The sequence below is a fragment of the Macaca thibetana genome, chromosome 14, assembly GCF_024542745.1.
Source record: "Macaca thibetana thibetana isolate TM-01 chromosome 14, ASM2454274v1, whole genome shotgun sequence".
NCBI lineage: Eukaryota > Metazoa > Chordata > Mammalia > Primates > Cercopithecidae > Macaca > Macaca thibetana.
Window position 1 is genome coordinate 37,411,674 of NC_065591.1, and position 22,880 is coordinate 37,434,553.

Here is a 22,880-nt window from a genome sequence, read left to right on the forward strand (position 1 = left end):
CCTGAATTAGAGATGATGACGCTATTTTTAACAACCATTCCTCCCTAATGAGCTTATACATCCCTGTTTCCAGTCAGAGCCCACGCAAGGTAGGCGCTGGGCAGGGCCTGTGTCCGTAGCAGCTGGCTCAGCCCAGAGGCCCTCAGCAGCCTCATTATCACAATTCCCAGAACCCATGCAGCCCTTCGTCTAGGAGCTTGTAACGTGTTAGTGGCTTGAGGCTGATTCATATCTTTCCTGCCTAGACGAGAATGGTGCAGGCCCCAGAAAAGCATTTATCTGGCTCCATATATATCAGGTACTAGGCACTGGAGAAGCTGAGACCTCGTTTTCAAAGATCTCACACTTGGGGTAGGGGTAGCTGAGAGGAAGACTGTAGGATACCCACAGTTATGATCTAAAATAATTCATGCTGTCAAGCATGTAGCACACCCAGTCTAGAATAAGACAAGTATAACCCAGAGGTCATGGTTGGAGGATTCTTCTTGTTCCTTGAGATACAGATAAGATTGGTCCGAAACTCCCCATTCCATGGCCCTAGACCTGCCCTAGATTTTTGCAGATACATGGAGGACTTACGTTATCATTGTCACCTCTGGGCTCCTATATCCATGCGGGGTGCTTGTATTTTACAACATGGACCCAGGGACAAATTCAGATATCTTCCTAGAATTTTACACTGAAACGAACACACAGGCATACCTCAGAAATATTCTGGGTCTAGTTCCAACCCACTGAAATAAAGCAAATATTGCAACAATGTGAGTCACATGAATGTGTTGGCTTCCCAGTGCCTATAAAAGTTATGTTTCTACTATATCATAGTCCATCAAGTCTGTAATAGCATCATGTCTAAGAAGACAATGTACATACCTTAATTTAAACATATTTTATTGAAAAAAAAAAAGCTATATTCTGAGCCTTAAGCAGGTTGTAATCTTTTAGCTGGTGGAGGCACTTGCCTCAGTGTTAATGGCTGCTGACCAATCAGGGTAGTGGTTGCTGAAGGTTGGGGTGGCTGTGGAAATGTCTTAAAATGAGACGACAATGACATTTGCCACACGAATTGACTTTTTCTTTAATGAAATATTTCTCTGTAGAATGCCCCGTGTTTGATAGTATTTTACCCACAGTAGAATTTCTTTCAAAACGGGAGGAAATCCTCTCAACTCCTGCCACTGGTTTATCAGTTATATTTATATAATATTCTAAATTGTTTGTTGTCATCTCAACAATTTTAATGGCATCTTCACCAGGAGTAGATTCCATTGGAAGAAACCACTTTCTTTACTCATCCATAAAAGCAATTCCTCATTCGTTCAAGTTTGATCATGAGACTGCAGCAATTCAGTGGCGTCTTCAGGCTCCACTTCTCATTCTGTCCTCTTGCTGTTTATACCACCTCTGCATTTACTTCCTCCACCGAAGTCTTGAATCCCTCAAAGTCACCCGTGAGGGTTGAAATCGACTTTTTCCAAACTCCTATTAATGTTGATACTTTAACCTCCTCCCACAAATCACAAATGTTCATAGTGGCATCTAGAAAGGCGAATCCTTTTCAGAAAATTTTCAGTTTACTTTGCCTAAATCCATCAGAGGAATCACTCTGATATGGCAGCGATAGCCTTACAAAATATATTTCTTAAATAATAAGACTCAAAAGTGCAAATTACTCCTTGATCCAGAATGCAAAATGGATGTTGTATTATCAGGCGTGAAAACAAGATTCATACCCCTGTACATCTCTGTCAGAGCACTTGAGTGACCAGCGCATCATCAATGATCTGTAATTTTTTGAAATGAATCTTTTTTTCCCAAGCTGTGGCTGTTAACAGTTTAAAATATTTAGTAAACATGCTGGAATTCAGGCTTTGTTGTTCTATTATTAGATCACAGGCAGAGTAGATTTAGCATAATTCTTAAGGGCCCTGGGATTTTAAGATGCTAAATGAACATTGGCTTCACCAGCTTTGTTAATCCCTGACAAGAGAATCAGCCCATCCCTTGAAGCTTTGAAACCAAGCATTGACTTCTCCTCTCTAACTGTGAAAATACCAGACGGCATCTTTCTCCAATAAAAGGCTATTTTGTCAACATTGAAAACCTGTTGTTTAGTGTAGCCACTTTCACTAATGATCTTAGCTAGATCTTCTGGATGACTTTCTGCAGCTTCTCTATCAGCACTTGCTGCTTCACTTTGCTCTTTTGTGTTATGAAGATAGCTTCTTTCCTTAAACCTCATGAACCAAGCTCTGCTAACTTCAAACTTTTCTTCTACAGCTTCCTTACCTTTTTCATTCTTCATAGAAATGAAGAGAGTCGGAGCCTGGTGCTGAATTGGGCTTTGGCTTAAGAGAATGTTCTTCTATCCAGACTGCTAAAGCTTTCTCCATATCAGCAGTAAGGCTGTTTTACTTTCCTATGATTCATGTATTCACTGGAGTAGCACTTTTAATTAACTTCAAGGACTTTTTCTTTGCATTCACAACTTGGCTAACTGTTTAATTTGAGAGATGTTTCCACAATCCACTTCTCTGACTCCTCTCTTCTATCTGAGGCTCTCGCCTCCCTGCTCTCTCTCAGCTTTTGAGAAACAAACCCAAAATAAAACATAATTTATCTTATTGCATCTTGAAAATAAAGTTTAACTGTGTCATTTTATCACGAAGCCTCTTGTTGCCTCTTATGGTCTCCGTACCTAACAGTCCCTCTTGAAGTTTTCGAGATATTTTCTCAGAGACAGGTCCCTCCCTAAGATGAATTCTATGCTTACTATTCAGGTAGTAATATTTTCATTTTATTACATTTGTTAAGGTGCCCTTCTACAAGGAAGGTTGCTTGCTAATTCTCCTACTAAGCCCTAGAATTCATTGCTTTAACAAATATTTTTGGGGGCTACTTACTCATGGACTGAGTAAGAAGAATCAGCATTGGACAAGACAAAAAAAAAGAGATTGCTCTCCTCATGTAGCTAACACTGTATTGAGGGAAAACGGAAAAGAAATAAGTAAATTAATTCTTTATTTTGAAAACACTAAATTGTAGTAAGTATCATTAAGAAAATGAAGCAGAGAAATGTATTTGAGAATTTCTAGTTGAGACTCCCTAGATGTGGTGATCAGGGAAGTCTTCTCTGAAAAGGTAACATGTGAGCTGAACCCTGAATGACACAGAAAAGCCAACCATGCACAAGTCCAGAGAAAGTGCAGACCAGTGAGAGGGAAGAGCAAGTCAAAGGTTTCCAGGGAGAAAGAGAGAATGAGGAGAGAGTCACAGTGAGTAAAGGGGAAAATGGTAAAAACTGAGGCCAGAAAGGAAGACAGAGGACCGGTCCCACAGATATTATAGGCTACTTGTAATAGGGAGGCTTTGAAGAACTTTAAGCAAAGAAATGAAATGAGCTAATTTGTTTATTTATTATTTTGTATTTATTTTTGTTATTGTTTTTGAGACAGAGTTTCGCTCCGTCGCTCAAGCTAGAGTGCAGTGGTGCTCTCTCTGCTCACTGCAGCCTCCACCTCCTGGGTTCAAGAGATTCTCCTGACTCAGCCTCCTGAGTAACTGGGATTACAGGTGTGTGCCACCATGCCCGGCTAATTTTTGTATTTTTAGTAGAGACGGGGTTTTGCCGTGTTGGCCAGGCTGTTCTCAAACTCCTGACCTCAAGTGATTCACCCACTTTGGCCTCCCAAAGTACTGGGATTACAGGTGTAAGACACCACACCCAGCCTAGTTTATATATGTAGAAGATTACTCTGGCTACTGCTTGAGGAATTTATATTAGATGGAGAGACCAAGAGTGGAAGCAAAGAACCAGGTAGGAAGCTATTACTATTGTCCAGGCAAGAGATGATTGTGGCTTTGACAAGGTTGGAAATGAGATGAGGAGAAGAAGACAGATTTGGGGTAAGTTTTAGAGATAGAACTGCATTTTTGCTATTAGTGGGTTGTGGGGGGTGGTCAGCTAGGTCTGCCCAGTCCATAAACATTTTTATTTCAACATCTGGAAGTGATGTTATACATTTAATGAAGGAGATGTAAATGCGATTTACTGAGCATCTAAACAAGCATAACATTACACAGAGAAAACAAAAAGCACTAAAATATGGCTCTGGAATTAACTTCTAATAGCTCCTTCCTAGGAATCAGTTAAAGATATTATGTGAGTTTTTTCTTTTGTTTGTGTTTTCTGGTTTCTTCTAAAATATAAGATCCTTGAGGGCCAGGACTTCTGTGTTCTAATCAGTAATGTATGTCCAGCATCTAGTATAGGCTGCCTAGCAGAAGAAGGTGTTCAATAACTCTTGATTGCCTTTTTTACTCAGTACCATACTGTATTCTTCTGGTAACAGACCAATCAACATCACACTAAGATTACTACTAGTAATAAAATAATATTTACTGAGTGCTTACTACGTACCAAGCACTGTTGTTAGCCCTTTGCATTTAAAGATGGATAAAATCTCCATCCCACTAGAGCAGAACAGAACTTGTGAAATAAGTGCTGTGTTCTTGATTTTAAATACGAAGAAACTGAGGCACAAAACGATTAAGTAACTTGCCCAAGATTGTTCTGCTAGAAAGTGGTAGAGATAGGATTTTATTCTAGATCCTCTTTGGCTTGCATTTACTACACTAGACATTCCCTTTTTTCCTCAGTGCTTTTAATACAAATTACAGGGCATTCTTAGTTTCTTGGGTGCTACAGTTAAAAGTCTAAGCTCCATGAAGTATGGGGTATTGATTGTTACTGAAGCTCACTTTCCTCTGGTCCTGTCACTGTTGGGGTTTTTTTGAATGAATTCTTGCTGTGTCAGCTCCCTATTAGCCTTTTCTGTTCTGCTCTAGTGGGATGGAGATTTTATCCATCTCTAAATCTTGGCAGGACTCAGAACTTCCAGATTGAGGTTGAGCTTGAGGAAAATCTCCCGAATGTGCAGAAAAATGGCCTGCTGGAGACTTCCTATGCATCACTCTCAAACATCCTCTTGGGCTCCAGCTCTGTGGGGTTTTGCTCTGCAACCACATCAGAACCACTAGCCCAGGTCACAGGTGCTCAGAGGGGCAACAGCAACCCACGACTGGGGAGATACTGATGAAGGATGTAGGGGGAAAGAGATGGAAGCTGGGCCTTCAGGGATGCAGAGGGAAACACTGGTCCCTTCCTGTCAGTTCCAGATGTCACCAATCCCTGTTTGCTTTTTATCTGTTTCATGAGCAAAGAGGGTTGTGTTAAAGAACGTCTTTCTTCTTCAAGGACGTAGCAAAGGCCTGGAACTAGTTGCTGGGTAGTGAGTGTTAATGACTAAAGCATGGGACACATTAAGCACGTTGCCTGACACATAATAAATGTTCGATAAATGTTAACAATTTTTGTTATTGTTAATATTTGTTAGAATATCATGTTAAAATAACATATTACATTTTTAAGCATAAGTGTGTGCCATCTGTGATAGATAAAACTCTGCCTCAAAGCAGGGTTTGGCCCTAGTTCCTGTGGAAAGCCTGTTATCCTGGGAACTGATTCTGCCATCCATGATAGGGGCTTGCTCTTGGATCCCAGTAACAGGCTTCACAAGAAATGTTTTCTTACTTCATGCTTAGAATCATAATTTTACAAGATTGCAGCTGACATTAGAAGTCATTTCTGTCTAAGTTAGATGGCCTCTGATGTGCTTATAGAGCACCTTGTACTTAGACCTGCTCTGCTGCTCCCATTACTGGGATAGAATTAACATGTTAGTTAGCAGTATCTCCCACTAGACTGTCAGTTCTTTGAGACCTGGGACTGCATATTGTTTACTAATATGCACAGGTATTATATCTGGCCCATTTCAGGAGCTCAAAAAGTATTGATTGAGTAAATAAATATGTGAATACCAGCCACCACTTATCTAGAAACTAAATTTCTCCATAAAACATCCTTAATTTGTAACTATGCAGCTGTTTCTGGAATTCTCCAGAAACAGGGAAATCATAGTTTCCCTGCTGCTAGAAAGTTCTTTTTGTTTAATCAATACCAAACTTCTACCCATTGGTACCCATATTCTTTTGTAGCCAAGTAAGTTGCATTCCATTCTATTAACAACTCCTCAAATACTTGCAAAGCTCCTTTCCTTCTCTGGGCCTTCCCACATGTTTTTCTTTCTATCAAGGAGACTTTGTCACCACTTTTGGCTTCACAAAAATCTATTCCACTTTTATGTTCTAACTTTAATGTCATTTTTCTAACAACTTCATATGAACCATGTTCTCACTGTTATTCTCTTTCATAGTCTTTTGTTCATTTCCCTCTCTGTACTTTTCACAATTTATAATTATTTATGTATCAATCAGGACAGAAATCCAATACAAATTAACTTAATCTATAGAAAGAAATCTGTTGCCCTACCTAACCTGAAAGTCATCTTTAGATCCAGAAGTTAACTTGCAAATCCAGGACTCTTTCTCTTTGAATCTCCTAAATTCTGCCTTATTCTATGTTACCATCATTTACTTTTAAGTAGCTTTTTTTCCCTATGAGATGGCAAAAATGGTCATTGTCTCTTCCAGTATTATACCTCTTTAGGGACCATGGTTCCTAAGAAAAGAGTGTAATTGTCTGCCAAGTGACTTATGCAAAACTTCTGGGCATGAACTAAATGGCATATCTTAGATCACGTGGCCATGGTTAAACCAATCACTGAAAGCAGAGGTCATGGATGGACCAGGTCTGGACCACCTGCCCATTTTGGGCTCAGTGGATATGTAGGGAAATTTGTGAGACCAGGACTTTAGGAAACTATGTGCTCCTTTATGAAAAGTAATGGACCATTTCTCAAAGGAAGAGATCCTGGGCAAGCACAAAATATGGGGTTTTTATAATAACCCCTTTTGTTGTTGTTCTTATTAAATACTCATTTTCCCCTCAACTAATACATGCTATATTAGCAGGAGCCATTTCTGTTTCCTTTGTCTTTAGCCAGAGAACATAGCACATAGTGGACACTCAATTTATTGAATGAATTAATGTTTGAAATGTGTCTTCTCTTCTTTAGACTAAAGCCCACTCCCACTCTGTTCTTGAAACCTTTCTTCATATCACCTGGTTTTCATCATTGCCTGAAATTACTATCAAATTTTGGATCAACTCCTACCATGAATGAAGTCTTGGACTTTGGGAAAACAACTCTGAGCCAGAGATTCCTCATCTGTCAAGTGGGATAAAAGATTTCGACATTAGCTTTGGAGAAGATTCAATGAGATAATAAAAGTGCTTTGTAGATTACTCCATATGAGAGTTAAGGTAAAAGTAGTATGACCTGCTAATGGGCTCTCCTGAGAGGTGCTTTCAGATTTGGTCGTCCAGTGAATGCGTGAAAATCAGAGGTTGAAGATTCTTTACATTGAACTCAAATTTAGTACCTCTGGAAAGCTTTCCAAACCTTTTTCTGGTGTTGGCATTGTATTTTTCAAGATCCCACTGCCTACTGGAGATTCCCAACTCTGACCCAGAGATCTGAAAGAAAGGACCATGCTCGCTTCTGCAACATGCAGCACCATGGAGAGAATGGGAAGCCCATGACACAGATTGGCAGGGATACCACAGCACACCTACTGCTTCATAGTTAGTTCTTTGCTTTAACCTTCTCTCTGTTATAAATGATGCCTAATCCATGTAATGAAAGAAAAAAAAAGCCTGTAAATCTTAAGACAGGTTGTTTTTGTCTTGGTATGAAAATAAAAACCCTAATGCAAGAGAGGTTCACCTTCCGACGTAAACATGTTGACTAAATATGTTCAAGTGTCTAAGCACTTAACAAAAGCTTTCCTAACTTGAATCAAACATCTCTTATCACTCTCTTGAAGGTTCTGGTCTAGCCTTGGTGAAATGCTTGCAGTTCCTCAAACTTGTCTTCTATATCTCTGTTCTTTCTGGGTTTTAATGTTCCCTCTGCTGTCCCTTTTTCCTCACTATCTCTTCTTTTTTCTGTAGCTCATTTCTTCCAGGAAGTCTTCCTTGGTCATCACCACAAAGGATAGGTTATGTGCCCTCTTATGTGCTGCTTGTATTACCATCTTGTCAATGAGGGCAGGACCCCTATTTGTCTGTATTTTTCATCCCTCAATTTTCAATACAAAAAGTGTATGGCACATAGTAGGTACTCGGGTATTGTTTTTCCAATAAGTGAGCTCCCAACTCCAGATAACAAGAAGATACATCTTCTACTCAGAAATAAAATTTCAAGCATAACCCATTGTTTGTCCCTCTATCAATCTGGGTCTTTTCAATAAGGTCATTTAAGAGTCATCATTTTCCACTCACACACATGGAATTTGAATAGCGGCTTGTGACATTTGGAATGGATTTAGAGATCTTGGTGATTATTTGGATGGATTTGTATCATGTTGCAGTCCCCATAGCATGTCAAGCCTTTGATCAATATACAGAGTAGACGTGGGCCAACCAACTGATAGGAGCTAGCAATGGGCCCAGAGCATCCTTTCCTAGGAACTAAGATACATGTGGCCTTTTCTATACTACTTCGGCCACATTCTTCAGTGCTCATGTTCTCTACAATCAGGGTCATGACTTTTTTAGGGATGCTGACAAATACAAACTCACCAGGGAAATTCTAATCATCCCTAAGCTAGCTGGAGCTCTCTAACCATGAGTCGTAACCTTAATAAGTATAAGTAGATGCCATCTGTCCATCCACCTCCGCACGGCTGCACTAGCCCCTTCTTTGTCTGCTCTGTCTGGGAGAGTTGCCAACTTCCTATTAGGGGCCTTTCTTAGAGCAAGGAGAGGGCCTCATGTTTCTCACTAGGTCCAGGTCTTGTCCTTCAAATGAATGAAAAAGCAACAATGTGTCTCACTGATTTGAGGGTACTTCCCAATCTATCCCCTTTTCCAGGGATTCAAAGATTTACACTTTTGAAATCATTCCCTTGGGTTATAGTAGTATTCTACCCAAAGATCCCTGAAAATGTGTTCATCAAATAGGACTCTTTTACTTTCAAGTGATTGAAAACCCAAATCAAACTGCCTTGAGAGAAAATGGAAACACATTGGTTCATATCACTGAAAAGACTGGGGGTAGTGCTGGCTTCAGACAGAGCTTGATTTAAAGGACCTAACAAGTTTTCAGGAACCAATTTTCTTTCTACATCTCTTCCTTTAGCTGCTCTGTGTTAACTTCCTCTCAGCCAGCCCCCTTGGGGGACTCTAGCAGCAACTGACTTCTGTTTCTTCCAGTTCCATGTGTAGCTCTTGTGCCCTTGTGCTCAAGCAAAAGTGGCATAATTGACCTTGATTGGAGGTAAATGTCTCATCCTGGGTCACATGCCCATCCCTAAATGAATCACTGTGATTGGGGAAATAAGATGTCCTATTGGGTTAGGCCTGAGGTCATATACCAAAGGGCAGAGTTAGCACCAAAAATGTGCATGGACTGGGAGTGTGGCACTAATTGTTCCTCAAAGGACATTCAGAATGCTACTTCTAGAAATAAAAAATAAAAAAGCAAAATAAAATAGATACTGTGCAGCAAAAAAACAAAAAACAAAAATGGCAAAATTTTACCACAGAATGAACCCATGCATCAAAAACCTTAAAAATGTTTATTATTTCTCCCTACTTCACATTCTCTCTCATAGGTAATATTATATGTGTATGAATATATACCTACACATACACACACACATATATCAACACCAGATATACAAAGATTTATGTTCAAAGGCACAGAGATGATCATTGCATTATTATCTAAACAAGAGGGAGTTGGCTACTTATATTATGAGAAAATCAAATAATGAATTGCTAAAATTGTATTTCTCAAGAACATTTCATGGCATAAAAAAGTGATCATAATATAAAAAGAGGTAAATTAAATGAATATAGTATGTGGAAATTATGTTTTAAATATGTATTCATAAAAATATAGACATTAAGAGCAAAATGTTAGCAAAGGTTATCTATGTTTTCAGGGTTTTTAAAAAATATTTTCTTAATTTCTTTTACAATCAGAAAAAATAAGCTAGTTCATTTTTAAGGTAAAATGTTACCTGGGGTTGTACAGTCACATTGCTCAGATTACCAACACCAAGCAGGGTTTTGAGGTCAGATAAATTTTGACAAAGAGAATATTTCAAGGAAGGTTTGTTATATAGAGGTGTTCCCTGAAAGGATATACAGAAAAATATTCTGTGAGTCAACTAAAAGAAAGAAGATCCAAAAACCTGGGCGGGTAACAAGAAGCAGAGCAAAGAGGAATAGCTTTATGCTGGGTGGGCTCAAATTAGTTCTGGGTGGGCCCAGATCATCTTGGCCAAAATTATTTCACTTCAAAAGGCTTCTACAGAGGTGGACATCATCCTTAGCTCATTAGAAAAAGTGATATGTAAAGCATGACTGAGACTAATAAGCCCTGTGATTCAAGGCATGTGAGGGCAGCAGTATTGTCCCATGAGCTTTGGGCATGGGAGAGACTTCTCACAACTTTCCCCAAACCTGCCATTACTCTGAGGAACAGCTTGAACAATTATAGAAACCACAATAATTAGATGCCTTATGCATGTGTTATAAGGCATTCTATACTTTTCAAAAGTATCCTACCTCTTCTGATCTTTAAAAACTCTGTGACCTAGGAAGTACCCATGTTCCCATTTATCAGATAAGGAAGGCAAGGCTTTGGAAGAGAAGAAAGCTTAGTTGGAGAGAATTTTAATAAAGATGTTGGATTTGCATTCAAGCTGATTTGGGGGTATGTTGTGAGAAGAGGGCAGGCAATTTTGTGGACCCCACAAGGTTAGGAGCTAAAGTATAGCCAGGCCTCATGGAGCCTTCAAAATAAAGGATCGAGTACTCAAGCTCTCCTCGGGAGCAACATTATACGCTTTCTCCTCTCTGCTCCTCTCTACCAGTGGGTCTCATTCTTCTTCAGATCTTCCTCTACTTCATCATCTTGCACATGGCCCAACATTGTCCACCTGCCCTAAAAACTTGGTGGCCTTACAAATCCAGGGGCCACCACCAACCAACCTCTGTGCATCTTAGTTCAAATCCCCAAGGGCAAGAACCTTGCTGACTCAATACAGCCTTTGAATAGGACCAAGATTAAAGTAAGATATTCTGAGACCCGAAATACTGAAAAGATCATATTGTCCACCTCCATGAATAATTGAAAATAAAGACAAGACTATTTCATAAAATACTATTTTATATACTATTACATGTGGCAACGTTTTGACACACACACGCACATAAAAAACCTTTAAACAGGCATCCCCAACCTCCTGGCCACAGACTGTTACTGGTCCGTAGCCTGTTAGGAACTGGGCCATACAGCAGAAGGTTAGCAACAGGCAAGTGAGTAGTCTTCCTTCCTTCCTTCTTTCTTTCTTTCTTTCCTTCCTTCCTTCCTTCCTTCCTTCCTTCCTTCCTTCCTTCCTTCCTCCCTCCCTCCCTCCCTCTCTCTCTCTGTCTCTCTTTCTTTCTTTCTTGCCTGTTAGGAACTGGACCATACAGCAGAAGGTTAGTAACAGGCAAGTGAGTAGTCTGTCTTCTTCCTTCCTTCCTTCCTTCCTTCCTTCCTTCCTTCCTTTCTTTCTTTCTTTCTTTCTTCTTTCTTTCTTTCTTTCTTTCTTTCTTCTTTCTTTCTTTCTTTGTCTCTCTCTCTCTCTCTCTTTCTTTCTTTCTCTCTCTCTCTTTCTTTTTTTTTTTTTCTTGACAAGGTCTTACTTCATCACTCAGGCTGGAGTGCAGTGGTGCAGTCTCGGCTCACTGCAACCTCTGCCCTCCCGGTTCAAGCGATTCTCCTGCCACAGCCTCCCAAGTAGCTTGGATTAGGCACATGCCACCACATCTGGCTAATTTTTGTATTTTTTGGTAGAGTCGGGGTTTTGCCATGTTGGCCAGGATGGTCTTGAACTCCGAACATCAAGTGATTCACCTGCCTTGGTCTCCCAAAGTGCTGGGAGTACAGGCGTGAGCCACTACACTTGGCCAAAGCTTCATCTGTATTTATAGCCACTCCCCATTGCTCGCGTTATCCCATGAGCTCCAACTCCTGTCACATCACTGGTGGCATTAGATTCTCAAAGAAGTACAAACCCTAGTGTGAACTGCACATGCAAGGGATCTAGGTTGCACACTTCTCATGAGAATCCAGTGCCTTATATTCTGTCACTGTCTTCCATCATCCCCAGATGGGGCAGTCTAGTTGCAGGAAAACAAACTCACGACTCCCACTGATTCTACATTATGGTGAGTTGTATAATTATTTCATTATGCATCATGATTTAATAATAATAAAGTGCACAATAAATGTAATGCACTTGAATCATCCCGAAGCCATCCCCACCCAACCCCAGTCCGTGGAATAATTTTCTTCCGTGAAACTGGTTCCTGGTGCCAAAAAGTTTGGGGACCGCTGCTTTAGGAAAGAGGGAGTTTCTATATATTCAAGTTCTTTCAAAATGCCTCATATTATGGAACAGTCTCTCAACTTCATTTTGAACATAAGAGGACTGTTTAGGGAAGGTATGTTAGGCTATAACTGCCTGAATTAATGCTGGCATGGGATAACTCAGAGGTTACCTGGCAGAATTGATTTTAAAAAAAGGAGACAAAGAAATTCAACACAGGTTTACTACTTATTATGATAATGAACCCATAATTATTATGAATATGAGCCCATAATTCTAAATGTTCAATATTGCTGTAAACAAGCTTTTTAAAAGTCATTTTAATGTGCAACAGAGTAAGTGCTAACATTGTGGAAATTGTAAATATACGCATATGAAAACCTCAAAGATCCTGGTATTATGAAAATGGGTCCTAGTATGCTTAAGATAAAATATCCAGTGACCGGTTATATGAGGATTCAATAAATGCTCTATCACTAACAAAACATGCAGAAATGCAAATGATGTTCTCTAAAAATGAACTTTTTGAGCTTTAAATGCGTAAGGGATTCAAAAAATAGTTCTAGTGAAAACAAAAGTATTCATGTCAAAGGTACTTTTTTGCATAAAGGAAAATAAAACTATTTATTGACCACTGTTCACAAGTATTTACAATAAAGTAAACAATATACATTTACATAACATTCTGATTACTGCAAAGTTGTTTTTCCTCACTTTTGCTGAATCAGTAAAGCAAATACTGAAAAGATTGAGCCTACATGTAAGGAATGACTTGGGATAAGAAAAAAAAAAATGCAGGTCAGCTGGGTGCAGTGGCTCACGCCTGTAATCCCAGCACTTTGGGAGGCTGAGGTGGGCAGATCACAAGGTCAAGAGATCAAGACTATCCTGGCCAACATGGTGAAACCCCATCTCTACTAAAAATGCAAAAATTAGCTGGGTGTGGTGGCACGCACCTGTAGTCCCAGCTACTTGGGAGGCCGAGACAGGAGAATCACTTGAACCTGGGAGGAAGAGGTTGCAGTGAGCTGAGATCATACAACTACTCCAGCCTGGCAACAGAGCGAGACTCTGTCTCAAAAACAAACAAACCAAAAAAAAGAAAACCCATGCAGGCCAATAGGTTGGATTACAAACCGTTATTCACACATTTATAGCAGAAGGTCCTAAACTGCCAACCTCTCTAACCATCTGATTAGGTTTCTATAAGCCAAATCTTAGATATTCCATGAATCATAACCTTTTAGTCAAGGTAGCAACAGGGATTTCAACATTTTTGTTAAGGAATGTCCCAATAGAGACATTTTTAAATGTTCACTTAACTTAGTTGTGTTTAGCTAATTAAAACACACTGGCATTTGTCTAGTTTCCTCATCTGGATGGGGAAACCTCCTGTGATGGCAGTGATAAAATTTTTCCTTTTAGGAATTTGGCAAGCAAACCACTGAATTTATAGATATAGATGCTTTAAAATTATCCAATTTAAATTGTCCTATTAATTAGAATCCCTTATTTCACTTGAAGTTTATGACTTCAGGAAAATTTTCAATATAACTTGAAGTGATTATCTCTTATTTTGCTCAGAATAATGGCATCTCAGAAACATGGGTTTACCTGTGATTTTTCATTTTGGTGAATGTTTAAAAATTTACATGTGCATTTTATGTATACACACACACACACAAACAAAAAACCTGGAATGGTCCTTAGGCTTATGACAACACAAGTTCTGATTGAGTAATGACTATGGACATAACCCTCAACATTTAGAAAAGCTGTCCTTTAATGCGGAGGAAACGATATACCATGATATCAAATGTTCTTTTCTGATAAAGGAAGCAACTACAGGAAGCTTTTATTTATTTGTTCAAAGTAACCAGTGCTACGGATAAAAAAACAAAAACAAAAAACAAAAAACAAAAAACCAACAACTCTTCCAACGCTACTTTCAAAATGAACATATCAAACTGGATTTCCATTAGAATGTAGTTATTTTGTCACACTAGTAAATAAAAAACCAAGACCCAAATTATATATATATATTTATGTGTGTGTGTATATACACGTGTATTTATGTGTGTGTGTGTATATATATACACACACACATATATATGTACACACGTGTATATACACACACACACATATGAGAATCCATATATGTATATACATAGACACACATATATATATACATAAAAATGTGAACAATTATTGAGCTTCATCTTCTGGACAAGCTTGTCAAGTTAGTCTCTCTTCATAAAAAGCAGCTACAATTTGAGGACATTTCATATTCGCCTCTTTTGAGGCCAGCACCGAGTCTGCCTCATCTGAATCTTTCCATTTCATGAGAAACATCAATTCCCCACTGCCGTCTGTGGCACCAATTATTCTTTCAGGATCAGGACCTCTGGCAAATCCTCTTGGTTTGTCAGCAGTGTTTCTTTTCTTCTTTGATTTGCTGTCATCAGATTCACTGTCAGATAAAGATTTTCTTTTTGTACCATCTTCTTTGCCAGCTTTTTGAGAATTAAGAAAGGCTTCAATCAACTCTACACAATGTAAATTTTCTTCAGGTTCCCAAGTATTGTCAGCATCTGTAAATACCTTCCACTTCAGAAAATATTCCACTTTCCCATTCACTACACGTTGATCTAGATCTAGTATTTTTTCCATCACAAGTTATACAGGCTCTGCCCCTTCAAGTTTTTCATTCTTTCCATCTGTTTCTTTCCCATTTTTTGCCATATAGTTTTATTGGAGGCTACTTTATTCACCGCCTCCAAGCTGCTATGGGGTCTCAGGTCTGCAGTGTCTCAGGCCCTGTGCCACTCCAGCTCCAGCCACAACCGAAGTCTGAGGGAGCCTGTGAGCTGCATGCGGGGCGGCGCTGGGGAGGGGTGGCACCGCCCACGCCGGGTGGCCAAGGAGCGGGGCCTGATGTCAGAGATACTTTTGAAGAGTTTGAACAAGAGTGTTTTGTGATCTATGAGAAAGAAGAACATACTTCTAAATTGATATATTTTATATATAATTTATAATATGTAAATATAACTACTTAATGAATTAGATACAATATGCATGCATTTAATTATTTCATCTACATACATACCTAAAAGTTTATCACTCACATTGGCAAACAAAACTTTCTTCTTGACTTTCTCAATGGGAGAGTAGGGAATGACCTCATATTAGGGCACTCATATTCATGCATATACGACAAATATAAATAATTCAAGAAAACTTCTGATTTTTGTCATGACTACTATTTTATTTCTTTTTTGAAATATCAAATATCAAAAGATTTTGAAAAGATTTTGGGGGTATGTTTGTCTTGGATTCTGCTAGTGCACTATGTGTATGCTTGACCTACTTGTTAACTCTTCTAAGTCTCCTTGGGTCTGTTGTCCAAATATTATCCAGTAGCTGAAATCTAGGAGGAATAGGATCATGTGGTACAAAAGCAGCCAATAGACTTCCTCTTCACGATCTGGGATAGATCCCCTCTATCACTCTCTATAGGGATTAGAATCTCTTTATCCCAGTTTTTGGCCTCCTTTCTACTCAAGGAGTGCAGTAATAGCAAAATCTCATTAACCCCTCTAAGTAGTGTTCCAGTACAAACACTTGGTGGCTTAAAACAACAGGAATTTCTTTTCTGATAGTTCTGGAATCCAGAAGTCTGAAATCAAGGTGTTGGCAGGATTAGTTCCTTCTGAAAACTTTGAGGGAAGATCCATTCCATGCCTCTCCTAGCTTCTGGCAACTGCAGGTAATCCTTGGCATTTCTTGGCCTGTAGGGACATGGCTCCACTTTTTGCCTTTGTCGTCACATAGCCTTCTCCCTTGTGTAACTACATTTCAAGTGTCCCTTTCCTTTCTCTTATAAGAACACCAATCACTGGATTAGGACCCACCCTAAGTCCAGGATGATCTCATGGTCATTCTTAATTTAATTGCCCTAAATTAAGAATCTACGAGATTCTTTTTCTGACTAAGATAATCTTCACAAGTTCTAGGTGTTAGCACTTGGACATATTTTGAGGACCACCATCCAACCCACTCTACCTCCCTTATTTCCTAGACAGTAATTAACTATTTTTTGATAATGATAGTTTTGAAAACAACACCCAGAAAGCTGCATTTCTACAGCACTTGACTGCTGGGGCAGGCACCTTTTGATTCATTATGGAAGTCCGAGCAGTTCCTGGATAAGATAGATAGAGAAAAGAGCCGGGATGGGATTTTACCCAGATTTTTTAACATTATTTTTACTCTGCACTGGGGATAGATGGGGAGCATGGAAATGAGCAGCTGAAAAGGGGAATTTAACTTAAAAATAAACCACAGGCCTGGATTGGATGCCCCTTCCCTGTACTTTTCCTATAATTTACTTGTATTCTTCACAAGACTGAGGTCTGAGAGGGCGGAGGCTGTCTTGTTCACCATCGTATCCCTAACACAAGCCTGATATAAAGTAGGCAGTCCACAAATATATGTTAAATGGAAAAACAAATGAATGAAAGAAAGGAAACTTCTTTAGCACATTGGGCCATGTATCCAAGACTTCGCTTTCACACAGGGTCCTATCTGCCCAGTCCACACTTCCTCTCACTTGAAGTTCTAGATACTCAAGTTTTGAACACTCCCCAAGAGATTGACTGTCTATAAGACTGAGGCACCCAATTCTCCATTTTTCTACTTTTTTTTTATATGCTTTCCATAAAACAAAAATTAAAATGGGGCTAAGTCAAGAAGACTCCTCATTAATGAAGTCCTAGATTCCCAGATACATATACAAAGAAGAGTCAAATGTAAAGTGCCTCTGTAAAACTTCTAACAGAAATAAACAATTTTATTAAGGAAGCTGTCCTGGGGAGTGTGTGTGTGTGTGTGTGTGTGTGTGTGTGTAGTGAGGGGTGTATTCCTGAATATCAAAACTGAGAGGCCATAGGAGAGATGTATTTTCTAGAAAATCATACTAGAAGTTCAGGTCCCAGAAGATAAGATCAAAGTTCAGTCTCACTGGCCTCCCTCCCTCTTCTGTGACCCGTTCCTCCATGGCCTTGACATGCCTTTGCTATTAATTAATGTAATAATTAGTACCTGAGCAGTTATTGGATAAGATAGGTAAACTTATCCATCCCTCCTAGAAGTATTCAAAATTTGATAAGATAGGTCAATGAAGGCCCCATAGCCTTCCAGCTGCAAAGGAATCATTCCTTGTCATTCCTCTGAGTAGCAGTGGAAGTGGGGGTGACAAATATATTTTCCGTGCCATCTGGGTAGACATAGACTCTGCCAATTTGCAGGATCTGTGCAGATATGGACTCTGCCAATTTGTAGGGCCAGCGTTGGGAAACAATATTCTCTCTTCTCTTCTCTTCTCTTTTCTATCTCCTTCCTTCTATGTCTAAATCAATAGTCGCTAGTTTCTGCTATGCTTCTTCACGACATTTTATTCTGTAAATACTTCCTGCTTAGTCCAAAGATGATTAGACAAATCAAACATGACTTACCTTTCTGGCTAATCTCATCAGAACGCATTCCAAATTGAGCAATTTAAAAATGGCACTCAAATTTTATCTCAGTTGTCTTCTTCCCTATAACCTAGTATAGTTCTGGGCAGAAAGGAGATTCTCAATTTATTCTTAATGTATTGTAAGAAATTAGATTGTCTCTAAGATAAGCAATGAGTTTAATTTAAGTAAATTGTAATTAAAGTAGAGAAAAAGAACATATTATTTGAAGAAGGATGGTTCTAGGCTCAACTTGGAACCACAAAATAGTCTGTCACTTTGGGGAAAATTATATAAATTGATTTTCTCATCTGTAAAATGGAGGTGTTAATAAGTAACTTACAGGGTTGTGGCAGGTCTTGAAAGAAAAAAGAAATATATGGGGCTGGGTGCAGTGGCCTGTAATCCCAGCACTTTGGGAGGCCGAGGCAGGCAGATCATGAGGTCAGGAGTTTGAGACCAGCCTAGCCAACATGGTGAAACTCATCTCTACTAAAAATACAAAAATTAGTTGGGTGTGGTGGCGCACGCCTATAGTCCCAGCTACTCAGGAGGCCGAGGCAGGAGAACCACTTGAACCTGGGAGGTGGAGGTTGCAGTGAGCCAAAATCATGACACTGCAGTCCAGCCTGGGCGACAGAGTGATATTTCATCTCAAATATATAATATATATACATATTATATATTATATATAATTATAAATATACACGTATTTTATATTTACATGGTTATATACATATTATATATCATATACATATTATATATAATGTATATGTATAATATATATTATATATAATATATTATACATATATATTGTACATAATATACATATTATATGTTGTATATAATATATTATACATATTATATATTGTCTATAATATATTATACATATTATATGTTGTATATAATATATTATACATATTATATGTTGTATATAATATATTATACATATTATATATTATATACATGGAAAATACCTGGCACATAAAAGCTGTTCGTTAAATATAAGCTATCTTTCCTTCTAAGCCCTGAAACTGTTTTGATATTGAGTAAGAGATTTTTTTTCCCCATAATAAATGTTACATGTAGACACATTTACTCCAGATTTCAATACAGCTGTATTCAGACCCAGACTTGTTTAAAATATCGAAAAAGGAGCATATATGATTTTCAATATGGGCTTATGCTGTACACGTAAGACTTGGGCATTTGACTGTATGTAAATCGTATCTAAAAATTTTTTTTCTACTCTCTCACCTCCCAAAATAGTGGGATCATGTTTCTATTCTCTGGAAGGCCCTCTGACATCCTATCCGAGCCTCCAGCTGCAGATATGCCCCAGCTGGGAAAGGTGAAGACAAGGTGCTTAAACGTTTATGTACTGCATTTCCTCAATTATAAATCCACATTTTCTCATTTTAGTATTTCCGGAGAAGCAACTTATATTCAATGTACATTTGATATAGTGTTTCTTCTCTCCACTGCAGCCTCAAGCCACTCACCCTTCTATTCTCTGGAAAGTTACTCTTAAATTAACGGTGTATCTCTGGAATTTGTAACACATCTTGGAAACAACTTGCATTTGCCCTCAAGGAGCCAATGAGCTAGTTATCTGCTACCTGAATAATATTCTTAGATAATCTAAGAATAAATAGTAATGAATACATTTTGAGCGTTTTCTAGCTGCCAGGAACTGTTCTGAGGTGTTATGTATATGAATTCACTTAAGGCGCAAGACAAAACCCATTGTAATGGTAAGATCATTAACCCCATATTATAGATGAGGAAAGTGAGACTCAGAGAAATTAAGGAGCTTCCATAAATTCAAAATGTGTAAGTGGAGCCCTCGCAACATGGTGAAACCCCATCGCCACAAAAACAAAACAAACAAACGAAAATTAGCCAGGCATGGCGGTACATGCCTGTAGTCCCAGCTACTCAGCAGGCTGAGGCAAGATAATCACTTAAGCCTGGGAAGCAAGGCTACAGTAAGCCAAGATGGTGCCACCGCACTCCAGCCTGGAGGACAGAATCTCACACAAAATAAAACAAAATGAAAACAAAAACAAACAAACAAAAAACCAAAGTGTGTAAGTGGGAGATCTGGCATTTGAGTTCAGGCAATCTGGCTCCAGAGGCTATGCCTTTTACCACCACATCTCACTGCCTCTCTAAATGAGATAATGTCAGTAATAGGAAAATTTAAGTGTATTTATCAAAACCTGAAAATCAAAAATTCTAAATTCTAAGGCCCCCCAACCATCTGAATGGACCCCTCCTCTCAGCCAAGGGCATTCAAAAGTTAACCTGCAAAACTTGTTCAGGCCATGATGGGAAAGGGGGAGTCAAACATGCCTCATTATACCCTCCTCCCTTTTGGATTTTAGGAAAAGCCAACCAGCATTAACATCAACACAGACCTTAAGTCTGATAAGAAATATTTAGAATCTATTCTCTCTGAAGCCTGCTACTTGGAGGCTTCATCTGCATGATAAAGCCTTGGTCTTTACAACCCCTTATCTTAACCTAGACATTCCTTTTTATTGAAAATAACACTTTCAACCAATTGCCAATTTTAAGTCTACCTATGACCTGGAAGTCCCCTCACACTTTGAATTGTCTCACCATTCCAGAACAAATCAATGTAAATCTTACATATATTTGATTGATGTCTTGTGTCTCTGTAAAATGTGTAAAACTAGGCTGTGACTCAACACCTTGGACACGTGTTCTTAGGATATCTCGAGGGCTATGTCATGGGCCATTGGTCACTCATATTTGACTCAGAATAAATCTCTTCAAATATTTTACAGAGTTTAACTGTTTTCATCAACAAGTCCATTGAGTGCACTGAGAACAAGGGAGTGGCACGTCATCATTCTGACCCTTGGGGGTGAATTGTCTTGGAATACACACACATGAAACCTAAACGTGAAAAATGTGGGGCTCAGAAAGCACCTTCCATATCACAGTGTAACTCTAGTGTGGCTGAGTCAAGAGGGGCTCTGTGGAGGACTCCATTCATGGACTGGTCACATTACTGGAAAGTGGCCTTGAGGGCCACCTCTGAGTTAAGAGGGTGGTGTGTGTGTGTGTGGAGCAGATAGTAGTCAGTTGGCTCCAGCTACCCCTTCCCACTGCCACTAGCAGAACCCAGTCACATCCCAATCTGACTTCAACCAGAGAGGTCCCATTTTTAGTTGACCTGCTCTTGTCAAACTCAGCAAAGATTTTCATCCTGTCAAGTCAATTCTCAGTCCTTTCCTTAACTTGTCTTTTAGCACATGCCTCCATCCTTGACCATCCCAGCTGGGAGTGACTATGTTTGGAGCTTCCATGGCTATTTCCTATAGTATTGTGGTACTTATCACAATTACCAGCTCTGTGTAAATGTGTCTTACCAGTAAAAGTCCCCCACTGGACCCTAAATTATTTCAGGGCAGTAATACCATTCACCTCTGTGCCCCCAAAGCCTGGCACACAACTGCTGCTCAAATGCTCAATGACAGTGGTTGGACACCTGGTATATTAGTCCCTTCTGACACTGCTATAAAGAACTACCAGAGACTGAGTAAATTTATGAAGAAAAGAGGTTTAATTTACTCACAGTTCTGCAGGCTGAACAGGAAGTGTGGCTGGGAGGCCTCAGGAAACTTATAATCATGGTGGAATGCAAAGGGAAAGCAAGCACATTTTACCATGGCAGAGAAGGAGAGACAGAGAGAGCAAAGGGAGAAGTGCCACACACTTTCAAACAACCAGATTTTGTGAGAACTCACTATCATGAGAACAACAAGGGGGATTAAGTTACCTTAATCCCCCTCACATTGATTAAGTTACCTCCCACCAGACCCCTCCTCCAACACTGAAGATCATAATTCAACTTGAGATTTGGGTGGAGACAAAGAGCCAAACCATATCATTCTGCCCCTCCCAAATCTCATGTCATTCTTACATTTCAAAACACACTCATGCCCTTCCAACAGTCCTCCGAAGTCTTAACTCATTCCAGCATTAACCCAAAAGTCCAAGTCCATAGTCTCACCAGAGACAAGGCAAGTCTCTCCTGCCCATGAGGCTGTAAAATCAAAACCAAGTTAGTTACTTCCAAGATACAATGGGAGTGCAGGCATTGGTTAAATCCTCCCATTTCAAAATAAAGAAATTGGCTAAAATAGAGTGCTTACAGGCCCCATGCAAGTCCAAAACCCAGCAGGGCAGTCATTGAATCTTAAAGCTCCAAAATAATCTCCTATGACTCCATGTCTCACATCAAGGGTGCGCTGATGCAAAGGATAGGCTCCCAGGGCCTTGGGCAGCTCTGGCTCTGTGGCTCTGCAGGGTACAGCCACTGCAGCTGCTCTCATGGGCTGGTGTTGAGCGCCTGCAGGTTTTCCAAAAGCACAGTGAAATTTGTCAGTGGTTCTACGATTCTGGGGTCTGAAGGATGGTGACCCACTTCTCACAGATCCACAAGGCAGTGCCCCAGGGGAACTGGGGGAAGCAGACATGTTTTACCATGGCAGAGCAGGAGAGAGCAAAGGCAGAAGTGCTACACACTTTTTTTTTTTTTTTTTTTTTTTTTTTTTTTTTTTTTTTTTTTTTTGAGATGGAGTCTTACTCTGTCGCCAGGCTGGAGTGCAGTGGTGTGATATCAGCTCCCTGCAACCTCTGCCTCCTGGGTTCAAGCGATTCTCCTGCCTCAGTCTCCTGAGTAGCTGGGACTATAGGTGCGTGCCACCATGCCCAGCTAATTTTTGTATTTTTAGTACAGACGGGGTTTCACCATGTTGGCCAGGATGGTCTCAATCTCGACCTCGTGATCCACCTGCCTTGGCCTCCCAAAGTGCTGGGATTACAGGTGTGATCCCCCACACCCGGCCTGTGCTACATACTTTTAATCAACCAGATCTCATGGAGAACTCACTATCATGAGAAGAGCAAGGGGGAAATCCA

At 39.5% G+C, this 22,880-nt stretch overlaps 1 protein-coding gene and 1 pseudogene across 1 annotated transcript in view; one reads left to right on the top strand and one right to left on the bottom strand.

Annotated features, from left to right (window-relative positions):
- Window positions 1–22,880, top strand: part of LIN7C (lin-7 homolog C, crumbs cell polarity complex component) — a 385,573-nt gene that overhangs the window by 51,360 nt on the left and 311,333 nt on the right. The gene's annotated exons all lie outside the window — the stretch shown is intronic.
- Window positions 14,647–17,952, bottom strand: LOC126936442 (chromobox protein homolog 3-like; annotated as a pseudogene).